This window comes from Rhinatrema bivittatum, chromosome 4 (assembly GCF_901001135.1).
Source record: "Rhinatrema bivittatum chromosome 4, aRhiBiv1.1, whole genome shotgun sequence".
Taxonomy (NCBI): Eukaryota; Metazoa; Chordata; class Amphibia; order Gymnophiona; family Rhinatrematidae; genus Rhinatrema; species Rhinatrema bivittatum.
The window spans coordinates 66813162-66835096 of record NC_042618.1 but is presented as its reverse complement, the minus strand read 5'-3'; the positions used below and the strand labels follow the sequence as shown (position 1 = coordinate 66835096).

Genomic DNA, 21935 nt, shown 5'->3' with positions numbered 1-21935 from the left:
TTGCATGTAAAACAAACCATACTGCTAAACAGCATCTGTCACATCAGCATGTCAGTTGGACAGCACATGAAGGAACATTTTCAACTACTCGCTAACTGCCATGGAAGACAGAGACATAAAAGAATACTCACCAGGTGATGGGAAGGAGGAAACGCTCCACCACAGCATAGCCCTTTAGACCCTCCTCTAACCACTGGGTACCCTTGAGTCCCTAGATGCCTCCATATAGCAAGGAGGGAGATGGTCCTAAGTCCCATCCTAGGAATGGCATAGAGGATGGTTCTAACTTCGTCTGAAAGATGCAAAATATACATTATAGCTCACAGGCTAGCAAAGGAAATAAAAGATTAACAAAAACAAAAGGAAAACCACACAAAATTTAAGGTGATATCTTTTTATTGGACTAGCTTAATACATTTCTTGACTAACTTTAAGGAGTTATTACTCCCTTCCTTAATCAGAATAAAATGAGCTAAAGATGACAAATACCAGAAAACAAGTGTGAAAGGAAGGGGGTGGAGGCTGGGAGAGATGACAGACAGTATAATTTTAAAGGCATACAACAGGTTGGGCAACCTACTAGGTCTTTTGAGTCTTTAGTCGGTTCAGAAGTGTATACCAGAAAATAAGCCAAAAAAAAAGCTGGGTCGACTTATACATGCATACTATCAGTTTTATCGCGTACACTATACCGTTCCCAAGGTATGCGCGTACATCTGCACCAACCGCCAAAATGGAGTGAAATTAGCCGCATAAAAGTCAAGCAGCTAACTCCAATATTAGTTAGCCGCTTAACTTAAGCGGCTAACTCTGGTTGTGCCACTGACCTGTCCTAAAGTTAGTGCACCCATTGACTTTTTGTTTTATTTTAATATGGACATGGCTTTTCTTGAATTCTTATCTTCCTGATAAATTGCTCATTTTAAACATCAACTTATACATGGGTCAATGGATTTTGGTCTCAAAATTACCCTCAACTTATACATGAGATTGACTTATACATGAGTATGTACGGTATGTTCAATTGTTTTAAAACAATTTTTTCCTGATCACAAGGTCAGTGATGCAGTGGTCTTGTTTTTGAAATGTGCTCTTTCATACAGATGTCATTTTGGTCATCTCTGTAGTGTGATTTCATGTCAGAGTTGATTCTTGCATTTTAACATCTAGCCAATCTGAACAGTGTAGCATGATTGACATTTTCTGATAATGTCTTTTGCTTTTCTTTTTGTTCTGATCTGAGGAAGGGAGTAACAGCTCCTGAAAGCTAGTCAAGAAATTTATATAAATTAGTCCAATATATATTTTAAATTAACATTTCCCATGCATTTGAGCAGACTAATACGGCAACTATCTGTACGTTTTGCTGGCTGTGGGCAGGCCCGTGAATGGAAGCACTCTCCTCTTAACGCCACTGGATGGTCCAGACTCTCAGCTGCCTCAGACGAGGTATGGATTTCATCTTGCTCCAGCTTCAGCCCTCCTTAGCCATGCACCAGAAGATAGGGACCCCACAGTAGGAACTAGGGGACAGGGCAGCAACAGTGAGATAACATCAACTCATGCTGGGGATTTAAAATCAATGCTGCATTCCTAGCTGGCTTCTCAGCAACATGTCCCCTTGTTTCCTAAGCAGTATGTGCTGCTTTTCCTGAGCCTTCCAGCCTTGCCTTGTCCTTGGTCTGAATCCTTCTAACCCTTCTGATTGCTCTTCTGGTGCTGACCTCTGCTACAGCTGTTGACTACTTGTTGCCACCTGCCATCGACTCTTGCTTGCCACTTGGACCTGACATTTGCCACAAACCCTGATTGAGCCCTGCCTGCCCTGTCCCTTGGCCCAGTACCTCTGATTTCAGTCAGTTCCAACCTAGCCTTGGATCTTCTGAGTCTTCTGATCCTGTGGGATAATTGCCTAAGCCCTGCCGGCCCCCAGAACCCAAGGGCTCAATATGCGGGGATAAGAGCTGGCAAAGGTGAAACTTCAGACCCAGTCCCATCCTAGGGTACATTCACCAGCTGTTGGCAAGGGCCGACTAGGCTGCAACAACCTCTCCACAGCACAAGGGCTCACAATCATTACACTACCATACTTTATACAGCTTAGGAAAGAAAGAACAAATCCCTCATCTCTCATTCTCATCCTCCCAGGACACATTGGATACATCAATGTGCAAGTACCCAAAACATAATACACAAGTCTTTCATATAAAACAAGATATGATCTTACTGGAGTGGGAAAGCAGACTCTCCCGAGCACCACATCATTCACCAAGGCAATTAGCAACAGAAGAAGACTGTACCTGAAGTTTTGTAGTATGCAGTCTATTCCATAAGGATGGCACTGGAAAGTCATTTAAAGAGCCCATGTCTGCTACAGCAACGTTCACAACACATCCTACCATAAAACTTTCTCCCAACAAAAAGGAAGTTTTTTGATTTTTTCTTAATAAAGGGCAGAAAGTGTGGCAGCCGTCACTCTTCTGGTTTCAGATGCATCAAGTCTTTTCTGCATGTGACCCACATTCCTAATGGACTCAGGTCTCCGATTATTTTTATCAGAACTGTGTACTTAATTATATAAGCAAATGGATGTAGAGGCTGTGTCATTCTGACTTTAAGGGCACTCACATTAAAGGACACCATCTAGAGGGGATGAGTAACGCTCATTGAGAAGTTTTGTAAAAAAAAAAAAAAAGTCTGGATTTGCAACTCAAGGGAACAGAATCTGTTTTGGGATTCTGCTAAAATCCCTAAAAAAAGTCTTCTGGTTTTCCCAGTCTAGAAGTGGCCTTAATTGTTGTGCCATTGATGGAGTGCCAAAGCACTAATGCCCGATTTCTCCTCAAGAAGCCCTAGGAGTAAGAATGGACAGAGTCATTTGCAAGATTATCTTTTTTTTTTTTTTAGTCATCAAGTCATTGGACTCCGTATTGCTACATGAGTAAAGATACTGTTATCATGGGATACAGACTGGACATCTATTGTGTTTCTGGATCAGAAGAATCTTTTTGTTTGGCTTGCTGCTAGGTGGCAGAGTTATTTTTTGTTGCCCTGGCTGTGCGCCCCGTTATCTCTGCTGCTGGAGTCCGTGATTCATGTTTTGTATTTTACTACCACTTCCTTCAGAAAAGTATATAGAGCTAAATTTCAAATTTGAACCACTAAACATGTGGGGACTGGGCCTTATTTGATCCCAGGGTTTGGTTTCGAGATCTTGGAATCTAACAAGATTAACAGGATATTCAGAGTAGTTAAATCACAAACAGACTGTGATACATTACAGGAGGACCTTGCAAGACTGGAAGATTGGACATCCAAATGGCAGATGAAATTTAATGTTGACAAGTGTAAGGTGTTGCATATAGGGAAAAATAACCCTTGCTGTAGTTACACGATGTTAGGTTCCATATTAGGAGCTACCACCCAGGAAAAAGATCTAGGCATCATAGTGGATAATACTTTAAAATCGTCGGCTCAGTGTGCTGCAGTCAAAAAAGCAAATAGAATGGTGAGACCGCACCTTGAATACTGTGTACAATTCTGGTCGCCGCATCTCAAAAAAGATATAGTTGCGATGGAGAAGGTACAGAGAAGGGCAACCAAAATGATAAAGGGGATGGAACAGCTCCCCTATGAGGAAAGGCTGAAGAGGTTAGGGCTGTTCAGCTTGGAGAAGAGATGGCTGAGGGGGGATATGATAGAGGTCTTTAAGATCATGAGAGGTCTTGAACGAGTAGATGTGACTCGGTTATTTACACTTTCGAATAATAGAAGGACTAGGGGGCATTCCATGAAGTTAGCAAGTAACACATTTAAGACTAATCGGAGAAAATTCTTTCACTCAACGCACAATAAAGCTCTGGAATTTGTTGCCAGAGGATGTGGTCAGGGCCGGCGGAACCACTAGGCGAGCTAGGCCTGTGCCCAGGGCGCAGAGACTTACGGGGCACCTCGGCAGGCAGCAGAATTTTGAAAGGGCAAAAAGTGCCCTTTCAAAATTCTGCCAGCCTTCGACTCACCTAGATGGAGACCAAGCGCCGAGATTTAGGGGGCGCCGCAGCAGGCAGCCAGCTCCCGACTCGCCCTGCCTCCCCGCCAGTGCCACCCTCCCGACACCCCCCTAGTGGTCCAGCGGAGGCCCCGGGAGCGATCTGCCGCTCCCGGGGCCTCGGCTGCCACTAAGCAAAATGGCGCCGGTGGCCTTCAGCCCCTACCATGTGACAGGGGCTACCGGTGCCATCGGGAGCTGGCTGCCTGCCGCGGCGCCCCCTAAGTCTCGGCACCGATCTTCTTTCTGTGAGTGTATGTGAGAAAGGAATCTGCCAGTTTAAAAAAATGAAATATGATAATGCATATACCTAAACTTTTGAAAAGTTGGAAGAAAGATAAAATTACTAAATTTTAAGCATCTCTCTTCTGGAAAATAAAATTTAACTTAAAGTGGGTAGAGACAAATACTAAAGTAAAAAAAATTAAAGTATTTAAAATGTTCACCTCAGCAAAATCACAAATTTAAGATACTGATGCCAGGTGGGGTTTGGTTTTTTTTTTTTTTTTAAGCATAATTTAAGCATGAAGACTAGAATAGAATCTGAAATGGTTTTGGCTTTTTTTTTAAGCCTTTAAAAAATGTATATTTTTAAATGTCTTAAGACTGGAATCTTCCCATTTAAAAGGGAAGCCGACCAAGGATGTCTTTCTGTTCCATATCTCCCACATGAATAATCATACGACTGATAATTTGAAGAAAGACACTTGCTTTATTGCCTGGAAGCATAAAACAAGAGAAGCTGTACTGTGTGGGTGGCTGTCCCTTGGGAGAACAGAACCTGAAGGAAGGGTGTCATTTTGCCTTTTGATAGGAATGTGGTTTTCTTATTTAACGGTTGGGAGCATCACTTTCACTTTTAGTAAAAGTGAAAAATGCTGCAAGTCTGAAAGCAAGGTGCTTCTGTGAGAGTGTAATATGTATGTGAGACAGGGAGGGTGCTTCTGTATGTGTGTGGTGTATATGTGAGTCAGGGAGGGTGCTTCTGTGCATCAATGTGTGTACGCGAGAGAGATGGAGCATGTTTTTGGCTGGCTTATGGCTGTAAGAGAGGGCATGTGTGTGATTGAGCCTGTTTGTAGGTGAGATAGAACATGTGTGTGATTTAAAGCATGTGTGTAAGTAAGAGAGAGCGAGAGCATGTGTGATTGAGAGAGACTGACCAGAGAGGTGACATGTGTATGTGTGAGAAAGGCTGATCAGGGAGATGACTGGTGTGTGTGTGTGAGAGAGTGAGAGTGAGACTGGTTGGGGAGAGATTGTTGTGTGAGAGACAGAAACTGGTCCTGAGGGTGTGACTGGTGTGAGAGAGAGAAGAGACTGGTTGTGGTCCCTAAGGAAGAGGTCTGTGAAGACAGCTTCAGCAGCTACTGCTGCTTCTGGTATGGCCTGCAAGGGAAAGGAGTAGGAGAACTGCTGGAGAGGGTAAGTAAAGGTGGCTTTTTAAGTTCATTTTTCTTGATTGACTATTATTTTAATTATTGGGTAGTATGTGATGTGTCTGCTGTTTGAAATATTTTCTTGGTGTTTGGTAAAGCTTTCAAAATTTGCATGTCTTTAATTATTGGATATTCTATTCATCAGCTGTTTTGAACTTATTTTATTTGTATGATTTTATAATTATGATTAATGATTTATATATCTTTATTTTATTGATTTGTTTCACAAGGAATGGTGAAATTTTTGTTTTTCCATTGTTACACTGTATAGAGTCTGGTGTGATGCGTTTTACAGTTCAGTTTTTGTCTGCACATTTCTATTTATACTTTATGTGGCTTTATTCTGTATTTGGTGTTCTGCATGCAAAGACTGAGATGAAGCATTCTTTTAGCATGTGGTTTCTCTGTAGGGATCTGTAGTAGCTTAGCCTGTTCTGTTTTCCTGATAGGAGGTGTATTGATATTTTAGATTCTGGTGTAATATTTTTGGTATTCTTTTTCATAGGTAGGGTTGTTATTCTTTGAGTGTTGGCAGATAGTAGTGTGTTGATACATTCTTGGAGGAGAAGTCCATTAATGGCTATTAATCAATTATACTTAGGGAATAGCCACTGCTATTAATTGCATCAGTAACATGGGTTCTTCTTAGTGTTTGGGTAATTGCCAGGTTCTTGTTGCCTGATTTGGCCTCTGTTGGAAACAGGATGTTGGGCTTGATGGACCCTTGGTCTGACCCAGCATGGCAATTTCTTATGTTCTTAACAAGGAAAGTTTGGAGACGGCGACAAATTTACTTAAGAGGAGCAGTTAAGAATCACAGAGGGGAAGTCTTAACTTGTTTTTTCCTGTTTCCTTATCCAGCATGAGACCTTAATTTCTCTCTCTCCTCCTATGCCTGGTCTATTTCACCAGCTATTTGAGCGCCTTTTGAACCCATAGGCCAGGAACCAGAAGCAGAATCCTTGGTGCCAGAAATTGTTTTTTTTAAACACTTTATAAAGTTTTTTGATAGAAATACAGTATCAACAAAACACAGCAATTGCAATGTTCCATCCCCCCCCCCCCCCCCATAACCAAAAGTAAATTTCTCTCATGTGTGGCATTAATACAGTAAGAACATAAGAACATGCCATACTGGGTCAGATCAAGGGTCCATCAAGCCCAGCATCCTGTTTCCAACAGTGGCCAATCCAGGCCATAAGAACCTGGCAAGTACCCAAAAACCAAGTTTCTTCCATGTTACCATTGCTAGTAATAGCAGTGGCTATTTTCTAAGTCAACTTAATTAATAGCAGGTAATGGACTTCTCCTCCAAGAACTTATCCAATCCTTTTTTAAAAACAGCATTAACCACATCTTCTGGCAACAAATTCCAAAGTTTGTGCGTTGAGTAAAAAATAACTTTCTCCGATTAGTTTTAAATGTGCTACTTGCTAACTTCCTGGAGTGCCCCCTAGTCTTTCTATTATCCGAAAGAGTAAATAACCACTTCACATCTACCCATTCTAGACCTCTCATGATTTTAAACACCTCTATCATATCCTCCCTCAGCCGTCTCTTCTCCAAGCTGAAAAGTCCTAACCTCTTTAGTCTTTCCTCCTAGGGGAGCTGTTCCATTCCCCTTATTTTGGTAGCCCTTCTCTGTACCTTCTCCATCGCAATTATATCTTTTTTGAGATGCAGCGACCAGAATTGTACACAGTATTCAAGGTGCGGTCTCACCATGGAGCGATACAGAGGCATTATGACATTTTCCGTTTTATTCACCATTCCTTTTCTAATAATTCCCAACATTCTGTTTGCTTTTTTGACTGCCGCAGCACACTGTACCGACGATTTCAATGTGTTATCCACTATGACACCTAGATCTCTTTCTTGGGTTGTAGCACCTAATAGGGAACCCAACATTGTGTAATTGTAGCATGGGTTATTTTTCCCTATATGCATCACCTTGCACTTATCCACATTAAATTTCATCTGCCATTTGGATGCCCAATTTTCCAGTCTCACAAGGTCTTCCTGCAATTTATCACAATCTGCTTGTGATTTAACTACTCTGAATAATTTTGTATCATTTGCAAATTTGATTATCTCACTCGTATTTCTTTCCAGATCATTGATAAATATATTGAAAAGTAAGGGTCCCAATACAGATCCCGGAGGCACTCCACTGCCCACTGCCTTCCACTGAGAAAATTGTCCATTTAATCCTACTCTCTGTTTCCTGTCTTTTAGCCAGTTTGCAATCCACGAAAGGACATCGCCACCTATGCCATGACTTTTCCTAGAAGCCTCTCATGAGGAACTTTGTCAAACGCCTTCTGAAAATCCAAAGTATACTACATCTACCGGTTCATCTTTATCCACATGTTTATTAACTCCTTCAAAAAAGTGAAGCAGATTTGTGAGGCAAGACTTGCCTTGGGTAAAGCCATGCTGACTTTGTTCCATTAAACCATGTCTTTCTATATGTTCTGTAATTTTGATGTTTAGAACACTTTCCATTATTTTTCCTGGCACTGAAGTCAGGCTAACTGGTCTGTAGTTTCCCGGATCGCCCCTGGAGCCCTTTTTAAATATTGGGATTGCATTTGCTATCCTCCAATCTTCAGGTACAATGGATGATTTTAATAAGTTACAAATTATATTAATAGGTCTGAAATTTCATTTTTTAGTTCCTTCAGAACTCTGGGGTGTATACCATCCGGTCCTGGTGATTTACTACTCTTCAGTTTGTCAAGCAGGCCTACCACATCTTCTAGGTTCACCATGATTTGGTTCAGTCCATCTGAATCATTACAGAGCCCTTGTATACCAACCGTGATTGGTTGTTTATCCCAGGGTCCAGCTCAGAAGATGAGACTAATAATTGCATACTTCCTTTTTCGATTATGGGGAGAGCCATTGCCTCGATAAGACGTCATTGGTCTTCTCTTGCGCTGACAGACCTTTTACACAGCTCGCTGCGCTTCACTTATAAGCGTGGAAAAAACTTACGGGACAGACTAGTCCACTCCTCTTCACATGTTGAATTGCCCGACAGGCAGGGCATACACGGCCCAAGTGGTCACTGCACTATGTGCAGCCACACTGAACAAACGTCTGGCTTTATACATCCCAGCACTGGGCGTCTATTCAAATTTCGTTCGGTTTCTGACTGTCTTACCAAGGGCGTGGTTTACATTGTAAAGTGTCCCTGTCCTCTACTCTATGTAGGCAAAACAACACGGATGTTAAAAACCCGTATGATAGAACATTGTTCGAATATTCGCCTACACAGAGTAGATGAGCCCTTGGTCTCTCATTGGATAGAATGTGGCCATTCTATCTCTGATCTCGGCTTCACGGTCATTGAGGTGGTGAGCCGCCCCCCCCGGGGCGGTGACTACCCGGTGGTCCTTGGTCGCCGGGAGCAGAGATGGATCTTTACATTTAATACAGTGGTCCCTCAGGGTCTCAACAGAGAAATTGAATGGAACCTCTTTTATTAGGTATGCATGGGGCTATGCCGGGACGGATCCGCTGAGACCTGCTACTTCTGACAGCTCTCGCGAGAGATGCCTTGTTCGCGCCCTTTCCTATGTTTAAATAGCTCACACCTGTGAGAGCTTGCGCGCTCCGGGTATCTGTTTAGAGGTATGTACATGTTTGATATGGTTTTCACTATGTAGCCACTTTTACCACTATTCTTATTCAGATTTGTCTTTATACCCTAGATTCGACTGTACCCTCGGTCCCCCCCGACGCAGCCTAGCGAAACACGGGACCGTGTCGGGGGACCTGTTTAAATGCTTGAATTTGAATTCATGGAGTTGCCAGTATAAACACTATCTTTTGATATTGGATTCATTAAAGTACACCTGAGAATGGTGATTTAACATTTATCCTGCACCAGTGTCTTGGGTAATTGAAGTCTCCCATTATTATCGCACTACCAATTTGGTTAGCTTCCCTAATTTCTCTTAGCATTTCACTGTCCATCTCACCATCTTGACCAGGTGGACGGTAGTATACTCCTATCACTATAGTCTTCCCTGACACACAAGGGATTTCTACCCATATTCAATTTTGTATTTAGTCTCATGCAGGATGTTTATCCTGTTGGACTCTATGCCATCCCGGACATAAAGCACCACACCGCCTCCCAGGTGCTCCTCTCTGTCATTGCGATATAATTTGTACCCCGGTATAGCACTGTCCCATTGGTTATCCTCCTTCCACCATGTCTCTGAGATGCCAATTAAGTCTATGTCATCATTCACTGCTATACTAATTCCCCACTTACAGTTCCCCCAAGCAATGTAGAAAAGAGAGCACCTTGATAAAAAGTCAAATACTGCTCAAGCATTACACAATAACAGGTGACTTTTCAAAAGGATTTACACATGTGAATGTAACTACTAATGTAGCAATTTTCAAAAGCTATTTCCGCATGTAAAGTGTATTATGTGAACAAATCCTATGGACAATTCAATGGCAGCTGTTGTACCAATTTCCAAAAACCCACTTACTCGAGTAAAACCCAGTTCTACACAAGTAAAATGCTTTTGAAAATCAACTCCTAAACCTCTGGCTTTAGGAATTATTACTAGGATATATTCATGCCAAACACCCAAGAAACAAACAAACAGTCTTATTTTTTAGGAAGAAAGATTCTTAGCAGTCTTGTGCTCAAAAATTTGCCAACTATGTAATTGCAGCTTTCATTGACGTAGGAGTAGGTCTAACACAGTTTACCCAACAAGTCAAAATCATATTTTGTGCTAGTAAAAATGCCTTCCTCAAGAATATCAAATAGATACAGCCTAGGGAAACTGGAAGTCAAATAGAGAAGAGTTGACTCAGATAGTCCAAGATTAGAGCCCAAGAAATACTCCAGAAATGATGTGAATATGTACCATGGGAGGAAGAGTATTTGATGCATACATTGGAAGGAATAAGCCAATCCTTGTATGCCCAAGTTTGCGGCATGTACATTCATTGCAGAAATCTGTATCAAGTCTCTTGTAAAATCCCATTTTCTTAAGTCTCTGCATTATGATTAAAACATACTTGTACTTTTTCATTTGTTATTTGAACCTGTCTTTTGTCCATTTTTTTTTTTAGGGGGGGGGAGGGGAGGGAATTAAGGAAAACAAAAAAAAAAAAGAAGAGTAGTCCCGCTTATTTAAGGCGCTTTACTAAAGGCTGCACAAGATCCCAGCCTTGCAGCAATAGAAAAAAGTGCCTTCATCCTTATTTAATTTTGCACAATGTCTATCCTCTCTCAAAAGGCCAGCAATATGTCACACTTGAAGGTATGCATAGAAATCTTTATTAGATATTACATTTAACTACAGACTCCTGAAAGATGTGTAAATTCATCATTCCATCAGAGAGAAAGTTATGAAGTTGGTGAAGACTAGCTTCTTTCCATCTTTAAAGATCAGGTTTCGAACAGTAGGAACAGAGGATTACCAACTACAGATAAGTATGGAGAAACACTGCGAGTCTTGTTAATTTTGGCACATAATAATTTCCAAGCTTGTCGACCTGAAGCAATAATATTAATTCTCACATATTCCAGAAGCTGTATTGCCTCTACCTGCAAAATCCTACATTTAAAAAAAAAAAAAAAAAAAGAGGATATCTCCACTCTTGTAAGAGCTCCGTGGGAGAGTAATCTACTGTCTCATATAGTCAATCTTTAATGTGTCGTAGCATATACGCTAAATTATCTGTCTGCAGGTTAGGACAATTCTAACCTCCTTCTACCAGTGATTGCATTAATACTCAGTTATTCTAGGTTTATGGTTCCTCCAGAAATATGCTCTTAGTATATGCAGGATATCCTTTACAGGTTTTTTTTTACCAAATCGGTACCATTTAGTAAAACATACAGTCATTTCAGCAGTTCCATCATTTTAAAAAGTTATATTTTACCTAAAATGGATAAAGGCAAAAAAATACTCCATCCTTTTAATTTCGAGGCCATCTTTTTCAGAAGCAGACTCACATTCATCCTCCACCTTTGTTGGAATCAAGACCCCAAATATTTCATTTCCCTCTCAAGTCACTGAAGTGGGGATGTCCCTTCCCAAAATAGCTATCAATGTCCTTAACCCATCTAATGCTGCAGGATTTGTCCAGGTTAAGTTTGAGTCCAGAAAAGCTTCCAAATGATTCTTGAAGTATCCTATTACTACCCAAGGAAGCTTCAGGATTAGCTAAACACACCAAATCATCTGCAAAGGCTGCCAGCTTAAATTCACTGTCACCTACGCGAAGCCCTGAAATACTTGGACAAGTGTCAGCCTTCCTCAGTAGTGGATCTAATGATATGTAAAGTAATGGGGACAATGGGAATCCTTGTCTAGTGCCACAATGTAATAGAAAATCACCCAAAATATGTCCATTAGCTAGTATGGCAGACCTAGCATCTTTGACTAGTACTGAAATGAACTGTACAATTTGGCTTCCAAACCCATATCTAGCCAGTACAAAGAACAAATAAGACCATGAGTCAAATGCTTTTTCTGCATCACTTCCCACTGTTAGAGGATGGATGGATGGATGTTAACTTAGCTATGCTATTAGAAACATAGAAACATAGAAATGACGGCAGAAGACGACCAAATGGCCCATCCAGTCTGCCCAGCAAGCTTCACACATTTTTTCTCTCATACTTATCTGTTTCTCTTAGCTCTTGGTTCTATTTCCCTTCCACCCCCACCTTTAATGTAGAGAGCAGTGATGGAGCTGCATCCAAGTGAAATATCTAGCTTGATTAGTTAGGGGTAGTAGCCGCCGCAATAAGCAAGCTACACCCATGCTTATTTGTTTTACCCAGACTATGTTATACAGCCCTTATTGGTTGTTTTTCTTCTCCCCTGCCGTTGAAGCAGGGAGCTATGCTGGATATGCGTGAAGTATCAGTTTTCTTTTTTTCTCCCCTGCCGTTGAAGCAGAGAGCTATGCTGGATATGCGTGAAGTATCAGTCTTCTCCCATGCTGTTGAAGCAGAGAGCCATGCTGGATATGCATCGAAAGTGAAGTATCAGGCACATTTGGTTTGGGGTAGTAACCGCCGTAACAAGCCAGCTACTCCCCGCTTTGTGAGTGCGAACCCTCTTTTCTTCTCCCCTGCCGTTGAAGCAGAGAGCTCTGCTGGATGTGTGAAGTATCAGTTTTTCTTCTCCCCTGCTGTTGAAGCAGAGAACTATGCTGTATATGCATTGAAAGTGAAGTATCAGGCTTATTTGATTTGTGAACCCCAGCACTCCTGTCTTTCATAAAGCCTATTCTCTAGATTGCAGGATATTCATTCTGGTAGAATTGTATTATTTGCTAAAATGTAGGCAAATAATTTTAAATTCAAGTTTAATAAGGATATTGGTCTATAGGAGACAGGTTGTGCAGGATCATTACCAGATTTGAACAAGGCTGCAATAAATGTCTTCATCGTATTGGCCAAAAGGAATCCTTCTGCAACAGACGTCTCCAAAACTTTTGTAATTGGGATTGCTACTTGCTTTACCAAAATGTTATAATAATCCTTGTTTAAACCATCCAGGCTAAGGGCTTTATTACAACAGCTAGAGATTTAATGCCGTCTGTAATTTCCTGAAGTTGCAGTGGCTTGTTTAGCTCAGCCAGTTGATCATCTGTAAGTTTAGGAAAACGTAAGCCTTTGAAAAATTCAGCTTCTTGTTGCCCATTTCCCCACCTCCTCCTCTGCAGAGGGCAAGGATGCATAAAATTCCTTAAAAGTTTGACAAATCTCCTTTGTAGAAGTACATTTTTTTCTGTCTTCCACTAATAAGTGACTCAATATAAAAAAAAAAAAAAGTTTTCCCCCTCCAAACTTGTCATAAATTTCTCCCCACCTTATTCCCAAAGTGAAAAAAGTGACATGGCCAACATCTTTTGCACCCTCTGATATAGGTAAGCATGGAGTGCATAAAGCTACCCCTTATATTCATCTCTAGTTTTAATAGAAGTTTTATTAATGCCAGTTTTGCTAGTTTCAAATCTGTTCCCAGCAACAAAACCTTTTTAGTTAGTTCTTTATTTTTCTGGATGATATAAGATGTTATTTCACCCCTCATGACTGCTTGTTTCCCAGAATAACACGGGATTATCTATAGGACTGGCATTGTTTTCCTCAAAATCTATCCATTTATGCTGAAGGTATCCTTCAAAATCCTTATTCTCAGACAAATAACCAGGGAATTTCTAAAGTCTTGGACCAAAAAGTTGTTCCTATAAAAAGGTTTTATATCTAACCAAACTAATGAATGGTCCCAGATTCCAGGATTACCAATTTCTGCTTTAAATCACTCTAGAAAATGTAGTATCAGTTACTAGAATATAATCAAATTTGAGATAATGTCTTGTGAGTATGGGAAACAGGAATGTAATCTCTCTCTTCTGGACTTAAAATCCACCAGGGGTCAATTAGTTGTAGTGCGTGCAAAGATATGATATTCCCTTGTTATTCCCCAATTTAGGCTGCTGAACCTTTGAAGACCTATCACAGCAGGGGTTACTTACACAGTTAAAAATCACCAGCCATCAGAGGACCCTTCTCATTTACCAGCAGAGTATGTACCAACTTAAAAAAAATGAATACATGTATATATTTAGTGCATATACATTACACAGTGTGATATCTTTCCCAAACAGCTTATCTAATACTATTATATATCTGCCATCTGCATCTTTCAACTCTGATATAAATTAAAACTAACATATCGCCACCCCATCTTTCCTGTTACAAGGAGAAGAATAAAAACTGTCACCTACCCTGCATTATTTCTATTTTCCTCATTGGTTAAATGTGTTTTATACATAAGCTATTTGTACCTCATGTCTGCTCAAAGATTGCAGCATTTTTTTTTTTTAAATAGGAAAACCCAATTCTGCTATATTCTGTGATGTAACCCTAACATACTCATCCATATTTAATCCAAAACACATAAAACCCCACAAAATCATATGGGCTAACAAACTGATATGGTGACAGTCAAGGCTGGGGGAGGCTATCAATTAATAAAGCAGAATACACACCATCTCAACATCCAAACACTTTCTGCTATAATATTCCATGATGTCCCCTCCAAAAATCCAACCCCCTCCTAATAACTTTACCTTTAACATTAGAAAAAGCTGTACAAAACAAACCGGCCCATAAAAAGGTACAGAGACCAGTCTTAGGCAAGAGCAAATGCCTCCCTTGATCAACACACTGAATTCCAATTTGTAGAACAGGTTTTAACGCTAAAAGGATTAAAAAAAAAAAAAATCTGAGCCAAACCAAAAAAAAAAAAAATGCTCATAGTTAAAACTCCAAAACATTCCCAAATCAAACAGCATCTAAAAATCAAATAAAAATGCCAACATATAGCCACTACTTCCTTTCCAGGGCAAAAAAAATGGGATATCATCTCAGTCACTTGGAGGAGTCTCCAAAAATGCTTGTGCGTCCTGAACAATGTCTAACATGCAACACTCCATTGTACATAAATCTGAATTTGGCTAGAAATTGCAGAGAAAATTTGATTCCCTTTTTAAACAGTGCTGAGCAAATTGAGTGAATCTTTTCTTTTTAAATGACACAGCCAAAGAGAAATCTTAAAAGATCAAGATGTGACTACCATCATGATGCAGCTCTCTACATTTGCAGTATGCTTGTAAATTCTCAGGATTTATATGTAAAAATTCACCAGTTTAGCAATAGCAACTCATGGCCTGCTTTTATTGGCGTTCAGAGGTCCCAGCCGGCACACATGTTCAAATTACATCTTATTGATGAGAGTTTCCAGGCCCAGCTCCTGCAGCAGCCACTTCTCCAATATGTTGCACAAATCGTGATTCAAGATTATCTCGGCAAAACCTACAGAGAGTAGATTACTTCTGTGTGATCTGTTTTCAAGATCATCTATTTTAGCCTTTGTGTCACCTGAGAAATTATTTTTATCTACACCATTTTTTAAGCCTTTATTTATTGATTTTCATATAAATGTAACAAACAGCAGAATATCCATACAAAATTCTGATATCGATACAGATAACCCCAGGATATCTGGTATGGAACATTGGGTTCAGATATAACACATATGATGTACCAAGAGGTCTAGAAAAGTACTGAGAACTGTCCCACCTTCCTCCTCCCCCCCCCCCCCTTATGTGCTGTCCTTAATAGTCCATAACAATGGACTTTAATGGTATTAATCCTGGGTTGCCACAAGTCCATAAATGGGTAAGATATCACGTCCTTAATGCCTTGAGATACTGTAGCTTGAATTCTATGAATCTTCAAGTTTATAAGGCTTAGACACAAAGTCCCTTGTGTGAGGGCGTTGAGACATATGTCGGCAATAGTATTCATGTAGCCATTCCTTACTTCATGTGCAGAAAGGGATGGGTGGTGATCGCTGAGAATAGTTGTTGGCCGTGTCTCCAGACACTATTGAGTTTAGAATGTTAAGGGTGTACCAGAGATATACTTCATGTTCTCATGTCCAGAATTTTACTGCGAGCCCGATGATTGAGGGAGAGCAAGTACGGGTTCCAAATGGCTAAGTACAGATCATATCTCCTGACAGATGGCGAGGTCTTAGCTGATAACTGCTCATAAAAAACAGCCAACTTGTGAAGTTTCAGTCACCATTGTGTTAGCGATGGGGACTCTAACTAGCCACTGTGTAAGGATTGTTTGTTTGGCCAGTAATATAGTTTTAACTTAAGAAACTGCGTTGAGCTTGCAGGCGTATCCCTGGCGCCGTTTCACTGATGAGATGCAATAAGCATAATTTTGGATCCATGGGTAGGCCTAATGCAAGAAGGCATTCAAGATAGCCCAGAATTGCTAGATGAGATCGCAATCCCAAAAATTGTGGCGCAGGGTTACCAGGTCCACTTCGCATTTCAGACAGGTCATCGATGTTGTCAACTTCCATTTATAGACTAAAAGTGGAGGAATGTAAATTCTGTGTAAAAAATTGTATTGAGTTTCCTTCAGCTGTACATTTTCTACACATTTTGCAATAGCTTTAAAGCATCTGGTGACCTGGGATGGGGAGATATGACTATTTAAATCCAGAGTCCACGTTTCTGCCAGTTGTGTTATCTGGTCCAAGGTTTCCAAGGAGAGTAGCTTTTTCACCATACTAGAACAAGTCATACACTGCTGTTGTGGTGTAAAAAACATTTTCACACCACAATTACCAACCAGGTGTCCTGATTGGTAATTGTGGTGGAGTGTCCTTCCCACGTTCGTAGGAAATGTCGAATTAACTTTTGTTGGATATCCCATATGTTGTTTGTAACTCTGTGAAGGAGTGAAGGTGGCTTCCAGTGGGGTCAATTAGTTGGTGAATGTGTGTGAGGCCTGCTATTTTCCCAACTGGGAAAGAAACTTGGTAGCCCCACGATTGTTGCAAAAGTTAACATTCGCCATGAAATGTGTAGCTGTGAACACAGCACACAAGCCATGAAGCATGGAAAGTCTCGGACATGCTGTGGCAGTGCAGACCTCGGAGCCACTAGGAGGTTGCTCAGCTCTAGGGGCTTACACCAGTCCAACTTTGAAATTCAAACTTCCCACCCTCAAATCTTCAATTCCCGTATCTGCATTGATGGCCCTTAGTAAGGGATCCAGTGAAAGAATATATAACAATGGGGAAAGGGAGCACCCCTGCCGGACACCTCTATGTATCTCAAATGGAGTAGACATCAGTTCATTAGCTACAATAATAGAATGCGGTTGCTGATAAAATTGTGAGATATTCTGTAGAATAGACCCTTGAAATCCGAATTTCCACAAGACAGAGACATATAATCCCAAGCCACCCTGTCGAATGCTTTTTCTGCATCGAATCCGACCACCAGTGCACATGCTATGTGTGTATAGTCCCTCTGTTCAGGATGTAGGATCCTCCAGGGATCCACTAGTTGCAGGTGTTGACAAAGGTACGGTATTCCCTTATGTACTGTCACTTTCGAATGGGGCCCTGGATTTGAGTGGTCTACCTCAGGATCTATCACTTGGTTAAAATCTCCTGTGATGAGTATTAAACCCCTTTTTATTAACGTAATGATTTGTACCAGAGTTGTAAAAAAAACTGTGCTGATACGAGTTTGGAGTGTAGACACTACAGAGAGTTACTTCAGTGCCAAATAGTTTCCCTGTCACCAAAACATTTATTTATTTATTAGTTTTTATATACCGGGGTTCCTGTATAAAATACATATCACCTCGGTTTACAAGGAAATGAAACTAACGCCTCGCAGGGCGATTTACATTGAAACGAGAAAAAACACTTCAAACAGGTAACAGATAAAGAGGTGGGCATAACAGGGATTATAGGAAGAAACTATAGAAACGACATGTGTTTAGCATGTCCAATTTGTTTTGATAATGCTGCTGGGAAAACTATGTACAAACCTATGTACAGGGGGAGGTGGTTCAAAGTCTATCCTTTGGTAGAATACAGAGATACATATCGTCCCTCGTCATCAGAAAATCACAGACTGTATGTTTCCCTAGCAGTATTGCTACTCCAGCTTTCCTGTTCCGTGCTGGGGAATAAAACACTGTACCTACCCAATCTCAGGTTAGTTTTTGGCTTTCTACAGCCATTAAGTGCGTCTCCTGCAAAAATGCTATTTGCGCTTTGTGCCTTCTCAGCGATTGCAGTGTTTTCGTACTTTTTACTGGGGATCCAAGACCGGCTACATTCCATGATATACATCTTAACCTTTCAGCCATATTCTTTATTTGGGTTGGTTACAGAGTTGCGAAGCACTCCTTTTATGAAAAACCATGGGGCACACCCTCCCAGCCTAGGGGTGTCACCCTGTGGGCCAACATGGTGCTCTTTGGCATAAGTTTCCATTCTGAGAGTATAGGAATGTGTCCCCAGGATATTGTGTGGTGCCTTCTTAGAAAAACCCCAGCACCCCCCACTTTCCCATCCCTACCCCATCCCCTTGTCCCAACACAACCTTGTGCTTCCACCTATATCCTCCATATAAAGGAGGTGTGAGACCACCTGATTAACCCTACCGGCTCCCCTGCCAGCGTTTGTGAATTAGTGATATTGAACCAACCATTATAACAAGAGACGAACCATCTTTTCCATCACCAGCACACTTAACAATATTTGCAAAAGCAGAGTAGTAGGAATACTAGTATCACCATTTGCGGGAAGAAACACTTTAGGAATATCTTCTATAAGCTTCACCTGGAGTCCAAGGTTCCAGCAATAAACTGTTGGACCGCTTCCACAGAGTCTAAACTTCGCCAGGCCCCATTATACTCCATCCGGAGCCAGGCATTGCAGCATGAACCTTACTTTCCTGTTGAAAAGATCTGCACAGATAGGGGAGAATTCCTGGCATTTGGCGGATAGCACAGTGGAGTAATCCTGAAAAATCATGATTTTACTGCTTTCATAGGCCAGATTGGTACTGCAATTGTAGGCTTGCAGTATTTCTGTTTTATGGCAGAAATTGGAGAACCTCGCTATCACCACCCTGGGCTTCGTAGCTTCTAATTTTTTGATCCCCAGTCTGTGTGCTCTCTCAACAATAACATTTGTCTGCAAGCTCTGCCAGGCCCAGCTCCTGTACCAACCACATTTCCAGGGCCTTAGCCAGCTCTCTCTCTGAGACAGACTCTGGGATCCCCACAAACCTCAAATTGTTCCTCCTTGATCTAGTCTCCAGATCCTCCACTTTGGTTTCTTGCTTTACTAGTATTTCTCTCTTTTGCAATAGATTCCATGTCTCTGTCTCCACATCGGCAATTTGTTGCTGCGTGTCCGTTACTTGATTTTTTATTTCTTGCAGCGTTTCGTTACCGGCATTAATTTTCTGGGCCAGGTCCGAAAATCGCGGTTTCAGCGCTTGTACTACGGCCTGAGTGACATCCCCCTCGAGATCTGACTTGTCTGCCAGCACGCTAGGGCTCAGAGGTCCAAGTGGCCATTTTTCCCCTCGATTTGCCAACCTGACATTTTTTCTCTCCTTTGCGGCTTAGCCACCATCCTGGGCTCACCGCTGGTAAAATAAAATGAGCTGATCGTCTTTTGAAGTGGACTCTATTCAGCTGGGGGTTGCCAAGGTTCACGATTTTTACGCCAGGATTATTGATTTTTCAGCAGGGGAGCCGGAAGCGCAGTCTACCTGCAGCTTACCCTGCTCATCAGGTCATGTGGTCTCTTTAAAATGTCTACATTTCAACTTTCACATCAGAATTTTTCCTTTGTATATATGTGGCCGACCCTTCAGTCAGCCACAATATTCATGCCCATTAGTAATAAGAGCTTAAAGGGATTTTACTTTCTATTTCAGACTATCCTATAAGATTGATTGTGATTGGCTATCCTTATGGCACTAGGAGGAGTTAGTGCTATTGACAGCATGGTCATTTTCAGTTGGCTCTTGAAGAGCAAAGAGCAATTTTTCCCTGTCCCCTGATTAGTTGGATCCACTAACCCAACTTGGTGATTTTCCTTCATTCAAGGAGATCCCTTTTCAGGACACAAAAGAAAGAGCTGGAGTTCACACAACCAGTTTCAGCTTAAGAAGCTTCTAGGCACAGAGACTACACAGTGGAAGAGAGGAGAGAGATTAGTCTGATGGAAATACATTTAATCAAGCTGAAATAGCTGAGGCAGGAACTTCATACTACAAGTTTGCATCTGAATTGTTGCCTACCCGCTGTATGCCCAAGCCCCGCCCCCTGCATGTCAGCTATCTATTTGAAGCCTGCGGTAACACCTGAAGCACTGTGTGCTGCAGTGTGCATGCCTCAGTCATGCACACAAAGAAGCACAACTCCTTTTTACACGCCTTAGTGCGATTCAGCTCTGGATCACTGTGCAGCCTGGAGGTGGCCTGGGGTCTTTATGGCTCTCTCTTTCTTGTTAGGTATCTTGATCTTTCAGTCTCACAGAGTTATGATCGATCTGCTGTTTATGTCTTTTCCTTATTTTCTAGCTTCTTGTTGGCCAACAAGGTTTTCGAATCTATCCATTTTAGTAAGGGCATTGTGTTCCCCTTCAGGGGACTCAATCCCTGTTATATTGGGGAGGAGCAGATATGGCTCCCTGAGCGCACGATCATTTTGCTAAGTCTACATCCAGTTTTTTCATACATCTGTAAGGCATGATCTGTCATCTTCCAGGATCAGTTTATTCATTGCAGAGTCTGTCTCCTGCTAATAAATGGACAGGCAATAAGGAAAAAGATCCCTGTACTGGTTGACTTGTTGCATGATAAATCCCAAGACAACATTTATGCTTGACTGAATCATGGTTTCAATCTTCAGACGTAGCCTTGTTGAACCAACTATGTGTTGCAGATTATTCTGCCTTTTTCAAACCAAACCCAAGCAAGAGAGAGATGGTCTTCTCATTGTGGCCAAGTCTGCCTTACAGTTATCTATGGGTCACAGAGGAGATTTCCCCTGTAGAGCTATTTTTCTTATCCTCCACCTTAAAATGCAATCTTTGCTTGGTTTATGCACCACCTAACAGCCTACCTACTCATCCTTCAGTATTTATTGATCGCATTCTTAGCATCTACTTTAACAAATAAGAGGCTATCATCCTGGGAGATTTTAATGTTCATGATGTATGCCTTCTATCAAATGTAAAACACCAAAAATCAATAAGCCACAATTGGGTGATTGATAAACCCTAAATATGCAAAAAATAATCACCCTCAACAACTCCAACCATTTAAACCACCTTATTCAGTGCACATACCATCACTGTCCTAAATATTTTTTTTTACCCGCTTTAAATCATAAGCTTATAAGGGCATTTCTACAAGTTATAAATATTTAAGGAAGGAAGCGGATAATTTCATACATAATACGTTACCCCATGGCAATGTTTTTACTGTATGTGCAATCATTAACTACTGCCATTCGTCCATGTGCCTTTTTTTTGTTATATATAGTTTTTTTTCTTTTTTCATTTGTGAAGTGCTCTAAGCGCTCTTTACAATAAATGATATTTAAGGCACCGGTCAAAATCAGAAGAGAGTCAGACTTCCACTGATGAAAATGAATCTTCTGGCACATTTAAATGAATCCAGCAAAGAAACAGATACTTTCCTCCCTACATGGCCATGTTTCAGACTTGCCGTCCTTCTTCAGGGGATGTTGACAAGTGAATGACCTGCTGTTTCCTGTGGTCTGCTCATGTTCTAGTCTGTCGATGACTCCTAATGTGCCATGTTTGTCAATCCCACAGACTCTCCTCGTTTATAGTAAATACTAATTCGGAAGTCTACCTGCAACCAATGAATACTGCCGAATACCCTTTCTGGAAACCACCAAATACTGCCCTCACCTTTCACGCATTCAAGCCACCGCCCACCAAACCGGTTCCTATCCATACTATAGAAAATAAACAGATCAGTATTATCCTACAACTTTAAATGAGAGATACCCA

The 21935-nt window shown here is 41.1% G+C and overlaps 1 protein-coding gene across 4 annotated transcripts in view; it reads right to left on the bottom strand.

The window, feature by feature from the left end:
* TBPL2 (TATA-box binding protein like 2) overlaps window positions 1-21935 on the bottom strand; it is a 68791-nt gene that overhangs the window by 29356 nt on the left and 17500 nt on the right. Inside the window, exon 6 of one of the 4 annotated variants that reach the window (XR_003856260.1) lies at window positions 132-292. The exons of the other annotated variants lie outside the window; for them this stretch is intronic. The gene's annotated coding sequence lies outside the window, so the exon portion shown is untranslated. The remainder of the gene's footprint in view (window positions 1-131; window positions 293-21935) is intronic. 4 annotated transcript variants of the gene reach the window in all.